The sequence below is a fragment of the Rhinolophus ferrumequinum genome, chromosome 13, assembly GCF_004115265.2.
Source record: "Rhinolophus ferrumequinum isolate MPI-CBG mRhiFer1 chromosome 13, mRhiFer1_v1.p, whole genome shotgun sequence".
NCBI classification, from domain to species: Eukaryota; Metazoa; Chordata; class Mammalia; order Chiroptera; family Rhinolophidae; genus Rhinolophus; species Rhinolophus ferrumequinum.
The window spans coordinates 13,739,460-13,755,212 of NC_046296.1; the positions used below are offsets into that span (position 1 = coordinate 13,739,460).

The 15,753-nt window shown below is 38.0% G+C and overlaps 1 protein-coding gene across 2 annotated transcripts in view; it reads right to left on the reverse strand.

The window, feature by feature from the left end:
• Nucleotides 1-1,715, reverse strand: part of CTNNA2 (catenin alpha 2) — a 1,256,663-nt gene extending 1,254,948 nt beyond the window's left edge. Inside the window, exon 1 of one of the 2 annotated variants that reach the window (XM_033125182.1) lies at nucleotides 1,604-1,715. The gene's annotated coding sequence lies outside the window, so the exon portion shown is untranslated. The remainder of the gene's footprint in view (nucleotides 1-1,603) is intronic. The other variant, XM_033125183.1, reaches the window with a different exon arrangement.
• Between the last annotated feature and the right edge of the window lie 14,038 nt (nucleotides 1,716-15,753).

Here is a 15,753-nt window from a genome sequence, read left to right on the forward strand (position 1 = left end):
GAAATACAGGTGGGCCATGAAATTGTGTTTTCTTTTAATTAAGGTAATCATTAGCACAAGAGGAGAAGATGCATAGCTTCCAAACACTAAGGGAAAACAGAAGAAAGAAAACTTCAAAAACCAAAAGATGAGAAGAGAAAAAAATATTAGCAACAGTTATCAATACACAGTAATACACTAAACAAGTAAAATAAACAAACAAAAGATAAAAAATGAGTGTAGATATTCAGGTAAATCAGACTCAAAAAAACCCCAAAAACCAAAACAAACAAAAACAAAAAGAAAAACAAAAGTGGCAATATCAATATTACACAAAATAGAATTCAGGTAAAAAAAAATATTACATTGGACAGAAGAATTTACCTTTTATTAGTGAAGTGTATAATTTAAATAAATGTATAATATTCACTTTACTGTTATGTGCCCAATACTATGGCATTAAATACATATTAAGCAAAAACTGTTTGAAAAACAAGAAAATTTCAACAAAACTATGACATCAGGAGAATATTTTAGGACAACTATTTCAACCTTGGATAGCTCAAGTAGACTAAAAAGATGAAATAAACCTTCAAACCGGTAAGTACATAATCAAGGATGCAGAAGACTTAACTCATTCCCATATCAGCAAATTAACACATTCTGTTGACTCTTCTGAGAACACTCTTCCTAGATATCTGGATAACTCATTCACTCACCTCCTTTAGACCATTATGCTGACAAGTCTCCTGCTTTACCTTTTAAACTGTGACCTACGTCCCACTCTGGCACTCCCTATCCCAATTCTCTGCTTCTTTCTTCCTTAGCATTGTTCACCATCTAACATACAATGTGTTTTCTTTATTATCTTTTTTGTTGTCTGCCCCACCCTCCAAATAAAAATTCTCTGAAGGCAGGGATTTTTATCTGATGTGCTCACTGCTAGACCCCCTAAAACAATGCCTGACACATAGCATGAGCTCAACAAATATTTGTTAAGTAAATAAAATTTGACTTTTATATGCCCCCAGATTGATCGATGAGCACATGTTAGGCAACATATAACACCTTGATGTAGTCTAAATATTATAAAGTATAAAGCTGTCTTTTAAAATATAACATAATAACACTTGTATAATAATATCAGACAAAATATAACTTGAAGATAATTTTCCCAAAGTTCAGAAAGTGTTGAGATCCAAGAAGGCAGAGTAGATAAACACTGTTCCTGTGTACTTCCATGAACATATTGAAATTACAACTAAATTATAGAACAATCATCGAGGAGAAGCATCTGAAGTCTAGCGAAACAGAAGTCCTATAACTAAAAATATAAAGAAGAAGTCACGTGGAGACTAGTAGGAGGGGCTGAGACATGGAATGGGCCCCTGTGGTACTTGAGAAGCAGGAGAGATAGTTCAGCCACGGAGGTTTCCCCAAGAGGAGCAGAGACCCCAGTTCCACACCAACCTCCTCAGCCCAGAGTACTGATGCTAGAAAGAGGAGCCCTCATATCATGTAGCCATGAAAAACGGGGATTCTGACCATTTGAGTGGGACAGAAGGCTGCGGGAAACCCAGACTTCTTAAACAGCCCGTGCACAGACTCGCTCACAGGCACTCACCTTGGGCTCCAGCGAAGGGTCGGTGACTTGAGCAGCTTCAGAGACAGACGGGAGGCAGACTGAAGGGTGAGGCTACAGGAGGAAGACAGGATAACAGTCAGCATTTTCCCAGTGAGGCCAGCAGGCAGGCGCCATCTTTCCTATGTTAAGCCCACCTCCACAGGCCAGATCTGAATCTGATTGGCCAGGTGATCTCTGCTGCTCTGCCCTGCTGACTTAGCTGGGAACCTGCCTCATCTAACTCAAAAACCCTGGGAGGCACTTTCTCCAAGAGCAGCCAGCCCGGTGCAACAATGCATTGCACTGTTTCTTGGAAAACTATCAGAATCTATTGGCTCCAGGTGGGTGGCGACTGGCTCTGTGTGCTCTGAGAGTTTTGCTGAGTCACTCCAGGTTCAGCACTGGTACCAAACCAGAGTCTACATTAATCTGATGACCACAATTCTTCCCACTTTACCGTGTTTCCCCGAAAATAAGACCAGGTCTTATATTAAGTTTTGCCCCAAAAGACACATTGCGGCTTATGTTCAGGGGATGTCATCCTGAAAAATCATGTTAGGGTTTATTTTCCGGTTAGGTCTTATTTTGGGGGAAAAAAGGTAGTGACTTCCTGAGACCCTGCCTCAACCAACTCACATACTGCATAAGTCTTTATCAGTGGCTGAACCTGATGAGAGCTGGCAGGTGGCAGTAGGCCTCTGGGTATCTTGGCTTTTTGTGGAGTTACCCCAAGCGTAGTACTGGTGGCAGTGTGGCAGCCACGCTTGGTTCACAGCATGGCCTCTCTCACGCACCTCCAGGTTTAGTACAGACAGCAAACAACCTTGGATCACTCTGTAGCTCCTACAAGGTAGTCCCCAATCAGTAACAGGTACTGTTGAATAACTATGATGTACACCTGAAACTAATATTGCATGTTAGCTCTAGTTTAATAAAAATCTTTAAAAAAAAATGGCAGAGAAGGGAGTGGAGAAGTGTAGGGAAGCTTTGGAACCTTGAAATGTGAGAGAAGAGAGCTGAAGGACCAATAGATGTCTAAAGAGGACACCAGGACTGATGAAGACAGAATTCACAATTTTGCTGAGGATAGGTGCTCTTTATCTGGATATGGATGGAGAATTAATTGCCATGAAAAGTATGTTGGTTCTAGGGCCTCTTGGGAGGGGCTCTGTTGCAAAATTAACAAACTACAGGAAAAAAAAAAAACAACCTCATAGATGCAGAAAACATTTTGATAGTTGCCAGATGGGAGGTAGGTTGGGGGTGTGGGTGAAAAAAAGGGAAGGGATTAAGAAGTACAAATTGGTTATTACAAAGTAGTTATGGGGATGCAGGGTATAGCATGAGGGATATAGTCAATAATATTGTAATAACTATGTATGGTGTCAGATGGGTGCTAGGTTTGTTGGGGTGATAGATGGGAGGGGGTTGAGGGGCAGGGTGAAAACGGTGAAGAGATTAAAAAGCACAAATTGATAGTTACAAAATAGTCCTGGGGATGTAAAGTACAGCATAGGGAATATAGCCAATGATATGGTAATAACTATGTACAGTGTCAGGTGGGTACTAGACTAGTCGGGGGATCACATCTTAAATTATATAAATGTCTAACCACTATGTTGTACACTGAAATTAATATAAAATATGTATTATATATCAACTGTAATTGATAAATTTAAAAAGAAGGGAAAGAGGAAGGAGAATAAGAGGTCCAAATTTCCAGGTATAAAACAAATAAGTCATGGGGATCTAATGTACAGTATAGGGAATATAGTCAATAATATTGTGATAGCATAATACAGTGTTGGATGGTTCCTGGACTTATCATGGTGATCATTTCTTCAGGTATATAAATGTTGAATAACTATGGAGTACCCCTGAAACTAATATAAAAGTGTAAATTAGCTATATTTTTAATAAAACTCTTAAAAAAAAAAGAAAAGCAGGAAAAAAAGACATTTTTCCCTAAACGAGACTTCCCCCACCCCTCAAATTCATATGGAACATACATTTTTGAGTGTCCCCAGAAACAGATGCTATGAAAAGAAATTTGTTTAGGTGGCTCAGGAGGCACCAGCAGTGGAGTGGAAATGATACAGGATAGTGGAGGCTGCCAAAAGGGGAAAATTGTTAACCTGGCTGAAAGGGTTGGTCATAGGTGCTGACGTCCACAGGGAAAACTCTAAAACTTTATCACACCCAAGAAGCAAAGAAGCTGGGAAACTTATATACCAACTTCCATCAGTCATTGGTAGACAGATGCTCTGAAGAAGATTAATTTGTACTGCACTTCTGGCTTACTTCAGATAGTTCTACAGATGCAGATAGTGGCAATTGAAAGCCTACTAAAATGATAAAGTCTAAGGGAAAATGTTTGGGCCCTGTTAATTTATGTTATAGAATCTGACACCATCCAGGTTTTATCTCTCAAAATGGAAACTTCAAAAGCATTCAGAAACTCCACCCTGAATAATTCATAATAAAGAACAGTAGTTTTGAGGCTTCTCCAAGTGACATTGCAGAGTGGAGATCTTAGCATGTGAGAGATGGAGAAAGATCAAGGAGAACAGGGCAGACACCACAATGCTACATGGAGATTGGTTCACATATGAGGCACCTACTTGGGTCTCCTGGAAATATTGGAAGAAACTTGGAAGAGACTGCTGAAAACCAGTTATTATAGGAAGTGTCTGTTAAGCCAGAAGACTTCATTGAGTGACATTAAAAAAAAAAAAAAGATGAAGTAAATAGAGAACTTTAACTGCAATAGTAGTTCAGAAATAGACAGATGGTTCAATGAAAGAGAATAGAGTTCAGAAACAGAGTCAAATCTTGTAATGACTTTTTAAAATTAACATATGTAAAGTGAGCACCGGATGCCAGATGGTGAGCCCCTGGTTCAATAAAGGACCATAAGAGAAACTGAAATAGAGTTTATCACTCACAGGTCCCGGAGCAAGTACATGGCATGCCTTGAGGGGCCAAATGGGGATGTCAAGGCAGGGTGAAGGCAGAGAGAGAGCGTGATAGGACCCGGGGCAGATGACTTTATTAGGATTTGTGGGTAGAGTGCTTTAGGAGTCCTCGGCTGAGGCCAGGTTGGTTAACTCAACCCCAAAAGAGTGAGGTTTTGGTAAGGTACATGGAAATCTTATCTAAGAGATGTATAAGGGGAAGACCTTGGAAGTCAGGGAGAGTGGTGATTAAAATGGCTATTGGGGAAATCATATCAGTAACTTGTATTTGTTTGTGACTCTGAAGGCTGTTAGGTAGGGCATATGCTTGCATAGGGGGAGATGTCAGTTCAAGGTTCATGTAGACCACATGGCCCCACAAAATGGAAGTCGAGGCAGCAATACCATAGAGTAATTTAGATAAGCTCTCAACAAGTCTGCATGAAAATTTTGTGACATTGCTAATTAGTATTTAAACAAAGAATTGCTCAACAGATTATGTTTTGATCACAACTTCATTTTAAAAATCCCTAAATTATAATCATATCAAGATAAATGAAACACATGTAAGGACATTAAAATGTGAGACATTTAGTACAGACAAAAAAAATTGTGTATCTTTAGCTATAGGAAGAAGGAGTTTCTATTTAGAAAGTATGAAAAATAGAATCGAAAGATTTGACCAAATACAAAAATTTTCAGGTGACCAAAAGTCAACAATCAGATATTAAAAGATGATTAAAAATTTAATTATGAAAAAGATTGCAGAATACTTGACAGACTAATGTCAGTGTCCTTAATATAAAAAAAGCTATTACAAAGAATTAAGAACAAATGGGAAGTGGGCAAAAATTAGGCAATTCAAATGAGAAACTTTATATCTAATAAACTTATTAAGTCTTAATAATAACTAAACCAATTGGAACTAAAACTAATATTCTATGCTATTAAATGTACAAAAATAGAAACTTAAAAAAATAGCAATGTGGTAAGCATACTGATTGAAAGGTACATTACCATACATTTCTGGTGGAAATAAAAATTGGCATTTCATAGTTTAAAGATAATTTGGCAATACTTATTAACATTTTTCATTTACTATAACCTTTGACCCAGAAAGTAAACTTGAAGGAATCCACCTTAAGAAACATATTTTGGATATACACAAAGATTTCCACAAAGGATTCTTTTTATTTTTTACAGGGAAGACACTATGTAGCTAATACACTTAATTTGCATGATTCGTCACATAGAGGCAGAAAGTACCTCAATCTTTGTCTCTTCCTCATTTTAAAAATGTGTCTGTTTCATTTCTTGCCTTGAAGAAAACATTGGAAAGAGCCATGAGACTGGGTCATGCTGACAATAAAAAGTTCTGTGTTCACTTTAAGTCACAAGAAAATTTCAATATAACAATGAGAATATGTTGTCCTATATTATAATCCAAACTTCAATTTGTTCTGAAGTTAAATTCTCTCCTCCTCCAGCTGGGGCCTCATGAAATTGGAAGCCTGGGATAGTTGGGCATGGTCCTTTTTTCTTTCTTTCTCACCACTATGGTTCTGACCCTGCAGAGTTAAAGTGGGTATGGGAAAGAAAATAAAAAGGCAGGGAAATTCTCAATTGATTCATTCTGCTATAAGTTTGCTTGACACTGTCTGGGCCTGGAAGATGTTTAAGTTAACATTTTCTCTTCAGTACCTTCATGAGTACTTTGAGGCCACCAGTGGGAAAATGTATCCAACAGACGACTGGCGACTGCCTCAGCCGGAGGGAGCGGCAAGGCTCATAATACCAGCATGGGCCAGGGAGCTATGTCCTACACAACTAGACTGAGAAACAATGGCTTGAACCAGAGAGCGGGGGGCAAAAGAAAGGGGGGGGGAAAGAAAATTTATCCATATGTTTTATGATGTATCAATATATTTTTGTGTGTGTCTAGTCATTCCCATGTTAGCTCACACAAGCTAGAGTCTTTGTTCTGGAGTCTTAATGCCCCTTCAGTTGGTCTTCTTGGACAAGATATAAACTCTAGCCAGTTCTCTTGGGCATAGCCTTATATACTATAATTATTTGTCTTGACACAGCCTGAGAATACTACCCTTGAAATACAGCCATCTCTCCTGGCTTGTGACTTTGGTGAACTGAACTCTGAATTTTAGAGTTTGCAGGTAGGTGTCAGCCCTAGTTTACTCTGTCCTCCCTGCTTTAGGAAAACAACTTAGACTTCCAGTTTGTATCATTGGAGCCCTTCTCTCTTTACATGAAGTAAAGGGAGAGGCACTCCCATATCTCTCCTTTGGAGTAGGTGCCCAGAGCATAGCTCTCTCCAGGAAAAAAGCTTAATTCTACATGTAAGGAGTTTGGAAGTCACACTCCATCCCAACAATAAATAAAAAGCTGAACAGACTGAAAATTCAACTTTTCTTGGATCTATAAGAGAAGTGAGGACACTGGGCAAAATGTTGTCCCCAAGATTGGAGAAACATTCAGGTGATACAAGAGGTCACAGCTAACCAGAGCAGAGACTTACATGTGAAAACTACTGCAAGACCCAGTACCTGGGTCGGAAAATTTGAACTTTAATTGATGCATTGCTCAGTGAGAAAGGCTCGATGTGGACAAGTCTGAGAGTTAAAAACTCCAGTGGGACCCAGTCATACCAGGGCCCCCACCCATCTGTGTTACCTATAGAAGCTCTAATCATAGGAAAAGGCTTCCACTGCCCCCACACCTTACCACCACATTACTAAAAGATTGCTTATAGCAGTTTCTTTTAGTGGGTCCATCATGTGTGGCTATCAAGACAAATTACAAGGCATACTAAAAGACATATAACACAATTTGAAGAGAGAGCAAACATTAGAACCAGACGTGGTGGGGATGTTGTAGTTATCAGTCAGGAAATTTTAAACAACTCATTTATATGCTAAGGGCTCTAATATATAAAGCAGACAGCATGCAGGAACAGATGGGCAATGTAAGTAGAGAGATGGAAATCCTGCAAAAGGACCAGAAAGAAATGCTAAAGAGCAAAAAACACTATAACAGAATGAAAGATGACATTAATAGTCTTAATAGACTGCACAGAGCTGAGTAAAGAATCACTGAGCTTAAGGATTTATCGGTAGAAACCACCAAAACTAAAAAAATTAAAAAAAAAGAAGAAAGAAAGAAAGAAAGAAAGAAAGAAAGAAAGAAAGAAAGAAAGAAAGAAAAGACTAAAAGCAAAACAAAACTAATAAACAAAACTAACAAACAAAAACAGAATATCCAAAGACGGTGGGGTAAATACAAAAGGTGTAACATTTATTATACCAATGATAATACCAGAAGGAGAAGAAAAAGAAACGAAGAAATATTTGAAACATAATGATGGTGAATTTTCCCAAATTAATGTCAGACACTAAACCACAAATACAGAAAGCTCAAAGAAAAGCAATCAGGATAAATGCCAAAAAATACTATATCTAGGAATATCATTTCAAACTATAGAAAATCAAATATAAATAAAATACCTAGAAATAAATTCCGTTTTTCCCTGAAAATAAGACCTAGCCAGACCATTAGCTCAAATGTGTCTTTTGGAGCAAAAATTAATGTAAGACCAAGTCTTACAATGTATAAGACCTGGTCTTATACAATATTAAAATATAAGACCGGGTCTTATATTATATTAAAATAAGTCTGGGTCTTATATTAAGTTTTGTTCCAAAAGATGCATTAGAGCTGATGGTTTGGCTAGGTCTTATTTTCGGGGAAACACGGTTTAACCAAGGAGATGAGATCTGTACACTGAACACTATAGCACTGATCAAAGAAGTTGAAGACACAAATAAATGGAAAGATACTCTGTGCTCATTGATTGGAAGAATTAATATTGGTAAAATGCCCATACTACCCAAAGCAATCTGCAGATTCAATGAAATCCCTATCAAAATTCCAATGACATTTTTCACTGAAATGGAACAAACAATTCTAATATTTGTATGGAACCAGTAAAGATCCTAAATACCCAAAGAAATTTTGAGAAAGAGTATCAGAGCTGGACTCCTTGCCTTTAAACCATATCACCAAGCTATAGTAATCAAAACAGTATGGTATTTTCATAAAAACAGACACATAGATCAATAGAACAAAATAGAGAGCCCAGAAATGAATGCAGAAAGGACAGTCTTTTCAATAAATGGTACTGGGAAAACTGGATAGCCACATGCAGAAGAATAAAACTAGATGCATATCTTACGCCATACACAAAATCAACACAAAATGATTAAAGACTTAAATTTAAGATCTAAAACCAAAACACCTAGAAAAAAACATAGGGGTAAGCTCTTTGACATTGATCTTGGCATTTTTTTGTTATTGGACTCCAAAAGCAAAGGTAATAAAACAACAAAAATAAACAAGTGAGACTACATCAAACTAAAAAGCTTTTACACAGTAAAGAAAACCATGAACAAAATGAAAAGGCAACCTTGGAATGGGAGAAAATATGTACAAGTTATATATCTGATAAAGGGTTAATATATACAGAACTTATAAAAATAGAAAAAAAAACTCCAAGAAATCTGTTTAAAAAAATGGGCAGAAGAACTGTTCCAAAGAAGACAAACAAATGGTCAACAGGTACATTAAAAGGCACTCGACATTGCTAATCATCATAGGAATGCAAATCAAAACCATAATAAGATATCACCTCACACCAGGTGGAATAGCTATTGCCAAAATGACAAGAGATAACAGTTGGTGAAGATGAAGAGAAAATGCTCTAAAAAATTAAAATCCTTTATTTCAAAAAATGTAAGAAAGAAACCATCTTATAAGTCTTTTCTAGTTCCTCTCTTTCAGCTCTATTTATCCTTGATGTGAATGAGGAGTTCAAGAATATTTAAATACTTTTGACTCTCTGCTTTGAAACTGTTAAAAGATGGTCTATTGCACGATCCACTTTGGTACCTGAGACTTTTTATGATGGTTCAGATAAAATTGCCATTTTGATACTCTCGTACACGACAGACAAAAAATGCACTGGTTAAAATTTATTAAATCCATACAATAGAAAACCATGGAGTCATTAAATGTGGTGTTTTGAAAAGATCCATATAATGGTATGGAGAATCCTCATAACATATTGGTAAATGTTTTTATAAGTCAGTTTAAAATGCAATGTATTTGTTGATTCAAATTTTGTGTAAAATAATTATGAATAGCAATGGTATATATTAAAATGTTACAGAAGATATCTCTGAGTGTTAAGATTACAGGTTATTTATTTTGTTATTTTGCCAATCAATAATCTATGCAATTTTTAGAATAGAGGTTCCCTATGGAATAAATAAGTTAAAGATGTTTTAGCTAAACAAAAAGAATTTTTGTATTTTCTATTTTGTATCAGAATTTAATTTTTGGAGACAAAATGTGATATATCAAGTAGAGACTCAGACCAGACGTCTTCACTTGCATCTATTAATAATTCAGTGAGTGACCATCACAATTCAGTCAGTGGTTCACTTGGTGATGGTAATTGAGCTAACCACTTAAGAGAGTCTCTCTCGGCCCACTTCCTCATATTTAAACTAGCAGGGCTGAGTTCTTTCAAAAGAACTGTTTGAGAACATAGATCATCCCTCTCACTCATCCAAATTTCATGAAATATCAGAAAAAATACAGGCTCAAATTAAAGAAATCCATAGCAGCACTTGTAAACAAGCTTATCGGTACTTTGGAAATGTTAACAATGTCCAGAAAAAGAAAAAAAAAAGAAAACATTTATGCAGAGAAATAAAACCAAAGAAAAGTGGAACCCAAAACACAGTGAGAATAAAATATCAAGGGTGGATTGCTTGTGAACTACTAAAATATCAGACTGAAAAGAGTGGAATCCAGTGCCTGGGACAGGGCATGTGTGTGTAAAACTACTTTCAGGAATTCAGAATGGTCAATCCTTTCTTCTTTAATTATAACATCTTAGTGAGCTGTTCTCTATGGTTCAGTTTTCACTTGTAAGCTAGAGATGGTAATAATACCTATCTCAAAAATTATCATGAGTCAATATCTGTAAAGTTTCTGGAACATTCCTAATATAAAATAAGTACTATATCAGTATTAGTTGTTAGTACTAGCTGGGTTTAGATGTGGTTGTGTGATACTGATACTTAATGCTGAGCTGCTAACATGTAACTATAAGGGGATAGACAAGTAAATTGCAGAGAGGAAAAGCTAGTACCTTGATATCCTTGTACTGCTAAACCAACCCTGGAACCACCTACCTTCATATTTTTGGGTAAGTTAATAGCTGCCATACTGATCCAAGAAAATATTTGTTCAATTGTCTGCTCCTGGCAGAGCAAATGTATCTTAATCATAAACAAATAGAATTCCTGGAATACATTTATAGGAATCAGTGCAAATATCAATAATTTCAATAAATGTAAAAGGGTTAAATTTATTAAAAATTTGATAAAAGCAATTCAACTATTTGATGATAGAAAAGACAGACAAAACAAAATTACACTGAAGTGATGAAAACAAATGGATGTAAAAAGAACATAAACATTTGCTGTTTAATCTATGTTGTTTAATAAAAGAAGAGGGAAAACACAACTTAAATGCAACTATTTAACTGCAACTACATAAAGTAGTAAGGGACAGTACCAAGTGATCTCAAGGCTCTTTTTTCTAACTTGTAAGTTTCTTGAGGGCAGAGACTGTGTCTGTCTTACTCACCCATTGTCTACCTCAGCCCCAATACTGTGTCTGACACAATGACAATAGATATTATCGGTGGTATATTTCTTCTTGTAAAAAAAAAAAAAAAAACATCTTTGGATAAAAGAGGCAAACCTGAGCTAGGGACATTGCATTACCTACTATAAAGAAATGATTTTGAATTATCAATTGTTTTTCTATTCTGGTTGTGTGTTTTTGTGTTTTGTTACGTTTTGTTTGTTGATTCATCAAAGCTTTCAATAGGAAGCTAATATAAAGGGCTTCTTATTCCACTCTTTTATATCTGAGTGGGCGCATAAACAGGACACCTTCAGGAAGTTTCAGGAAGAGAGCAGAGATCTTGAAGAAAGCCAGGCAGGCATTTTTAGAGAATGATCATCATAATTCCCTCTTAGTTGTCCAATGAGCCCTATCCTTAGCAGTAAAGGTGCCTTCATTAATAAGCAAGTGATAGCCAACCCTGCAATAGGGTTATTGTGAGGATCCGAGAAGGTAATAGAGGCAAAGTGTTTAAAATAGGACGGAGTGCGTGATTGCCCTCAACAGTGTTAGTTGTTACTATCCTAAGCTATTGGCGCCCAGTATGAATTCATTTAACACCACAGCCCTGACAGAATCGGTTCAGGTCAGTTTTGAAGGATGAGGAGGAAATCTATGGCATAGCACATGATATGGGTTGATGAAGGCTCTGTGGAGGAGCCTTTTGTAATTAGGAGGAGGAAAACATATATACGTATATACCTGTCATTTGCCTGGGATGGAGATGGAGCCAAGGAGTGATGGAGAGACATTGAAATGCAGCCTGAACGACTTTGCAAATTTGCCCATGTTCACCTCCTGAGACTAAGGAAACTTCAAGGCCTGCCCGACCTGCCCTTGGGACATGGCCTCCTTTTTCACTGTCTCTTAGCAGGAAAGGTGGAGAGGGCAGCACTTCAAAGCATCAGGCTCTGTGCCCAGAGCTAGAGATCAGAGTGCTGCCTCCACCCACTGTTCCAATTCTGTAGTCAGGCTGCTGGAGATCAAAAGCCCTTGCCAGCTGCTCACCTCTCCACATACACATACCAAAAAGCTAATCATGTTAGCCACTTCATAAGAAATAAATTATTTCTTCTCCACTTTGATTTCCTTCTCTTCTCTCCCTATGCTATGGCCAGGAGACTGCTCTCTCTCTCTATCAGTCTCTCCAGGAATTCCCTGTTTTCCTTACCTGTTATGTCACAAAAGCTCTGTTACTGGGGTTTGGAACCCTCGTGTGCATAGCAGGAGTAATCCACCTCCTGAGAACAGTGACTTCCAGACGTAGATATTCTCCTATAACTCATATATAGATCACCCCTCTCTTTGCTCTGTTGTCATGATGTTGTAATTAAAAAAAAGAAAAAAAGAAAGAAAGTCTAATAGCCAAAATAAAGGCAGGGACAATTTATTCCTTACTGGACTAGCCAGAAGAAGAATGTATCTATCAGTCATAGATGCTGAGCATCTTGATCTCAAAAGTGCAGAGTCCAAGGCGACACCTTCAGAAATTCTGATTCTGTAGGTATGTAGAGGGGGCCTGAGGGCATTTTGCGTTACCCCAGATGACACCGCTGCAGGTGGTCTCAGGACCATCCACGGAAAACCTTTTGATAGAGAGCAAAGCACAAATGAACAAAACACAAGAGGATAAAATGGTAGGACATGGGTAGGAAATGACACACAGTAAAATTTTGCCAGCAGGTAAAGATCCTGAAGTCCTCTGGGAAATGTCCTTTCTTGCCTGGTCACTAGAAGCATTGGTGAGCATTAAGGCTGAGGTCTGTAGCCGGTGAACGTGGTGTTGCTTCCTTCAGTTTGATTAGGCTTAGCAGTCCTTGCTTGCCAGCTTGGGCTCACTTCTGCCTGGTACCACAAATGCCACCTCTCAGCTATAATCTCCATTTAGCTACTGGTTTGAGGCAGTCAGTGTGATATAAGCCTTTGCTTTGGGATTACTGCATACTTCTCAGGTGCCTAGGTGCTAAATGTATCCAGGAAGCTGCAGATCCCTTTATGCCGCATTAGAGCTGAAGGAACCTCAGGAGTACTGTCTTTTTGTCATGAGCGGTCCAGCAGGCATTTCTAACATACTGCATGGGCGAACCCAGAATCAAGATGTGGTTTTCTGAAGTGGCTTGAAATGTTCTCTTCTTCACACAAGAAAGCGAGGAACAAGTCTCCACATAATGGGGTTCAAACATACCTGGTTATGTCAGAAACACCATTTCTGACATAGGTAACCATCTGCCTGGCAAAATCACTGGTCCAAGGAGTTGACCAATTAGGGCCTTGGATTTTTAGTTTATATCTATTGGGATATCAGTAATAATTAGTTCAATTTCTATCTATCTATCTATCTATCTATCTATCTATCTATCTATCTATCTATCTATCTATCATCTATCATTTCCCTCTCTCTCTCTCTCTCTCTCTCTCATCTCTCCTCTCTCTCTCTCCTCTCTCTCTCTCTCTCTCTCTCTCCCCTTGATCTCTCTCTCCCTCCCTCCTGGGAGGGAAAAGTTAGAAACCTAACTTGAAACCTATTTCTATAATGTGATAAGTCTCTTTTCAAGAGGGAAGAAATGAGGTGAACATGCCAATTTGAGCAAAGTTTAGGGATAAACAAAGGATCGTAGAGTGAGAGATTGCTAGGAATATTGAAGCATAAACTTCTTGCATTGTTCATTTGTGCTTCACACAATAAACCCTACTGTGTCTTGTCCCTGAGTGTCATGGTAGTTTCTGCTAGTTTCTGCTGAATATATACATACACACACACACACACACACACACACACACACACATATACATATATATTATCTCTCTCTCTCCATGTATGTATATATATATATGGATATATATATATACATACACATCGTGGAAAGAGAAAGAGAGCGAGAGCGAGAGCGAGAGCGAGAGAGAGAGAGAGAGAGAGAGAGAATTAATAGGTAAATTAAATTCTTGCTGCTGCTCTTGTAGTTGGTCCCAAGGTCGTAATTGACATTTATCATATTCCTTTCGACACTCATTCTAGAATTCCCTACCTCCCTTATTCTCAGCCAATATTTCAACTAGTTTTGATTGCTGTCCAGGATATCCAGACATTCATCCTTAAGAGCTCTGAGGTTCTGTTAGGCTGTGATTATTTCAATTTGCCCTTTACACTTATCAGTTAACAAGAAAACACCCAGAGTTGTCCCAATAAATTTCAGATATTCCAGACATGCTCCTCCCTGCCTCATTATTGTCTCATTTCAATTCACCTTCACCTCAGTGGGTGGTGGAGGACATAATGACACTTTGGGTCACCTGGTATCAATGCAGTTATATGCCATTGACCTACTATAAGACAGCCTTTTAATTGGATTCTGTTTATTATCTTTTCTTATATACATTCCTTGAAATAAATGTCGTTTAGATCATATATTCAACAGTCCTTGAACTGCTGAGTGTTTTGGTGTCCCTTTGGGAAAGTAATGGAAAAATAGCTATTACGTTATTTCTGTGCCATTATGGGGTTGTTCCTCAAGGAGATCCTTTCAACTGATAGGCTCTGAGTCTGAGAACTGTCAGGTATCTGGAAACGAGGTGAGGAATTGTGACTTTCCCAGTAAGGCAGCCAACATTAACCAACCTTCTGCTCGCCAGCTATTAGCCATGTTTTGGTTAAATAGGTCAACCAATAGTCTTGCTGCCTGCCTGTCTAAGAACAACAAGGCCTATTTGCCAGTGATACAGGTCCCTGTGGATTAGAGACTCTTGTCATTCTGAACTTGCTTCCTGTTAAGACAATTATGTCCCCTTTGCCTCTGATCTTTAACAGTAGCCACCTGGCCTATTCTAGTCTGGAATCCTTATCATATACATTGAAATTAGGTAGACCAGTTAGTTCATAGCAGAATGTCCTACGTGGGCTTGCAGAGAACAGCCAACACTGAAATTCTTATATTGCTGGTACCCCTCTCACTAATACATTCTTGGGTGCTTCTGAAAAGGGCATCTTCTCTGAGAAAGGAAGCTTCCTTAGCAATTCAGTCAGTTGGTTCTCTGGTCTTACATAATAAATGCATTCTAGCTTTCTTATCTCTTTGAGATTTGACCCCTTCCTTGATACTCTGTAAAGAAGTTCTGGTATCTCCATCTCATGTACTGTAGGCCATCTCATGTACTGTAGGCCCTCAAGCTCCAAGGAGCCATTCCATAAAAATGAGTTAGGGGTATCTCCTGGGGCTTTCCAGGACATTAAAATATGCGTCACAGGAGGCTGTCCCCCATATCAACAAACGCTCTTTTAGTCAGCTTGATACCCCACCCCACTACCAGTCTAGCATCCTCAAGATTCATCCCTAGGTATTTTCTCTAGGTTCTGCGGCAGCTCTTTGGTAAGCAATAGAGTATTTTCCAAGCAGGCCAAGCTAAAACTTGACTCTAGTTATTGATCTA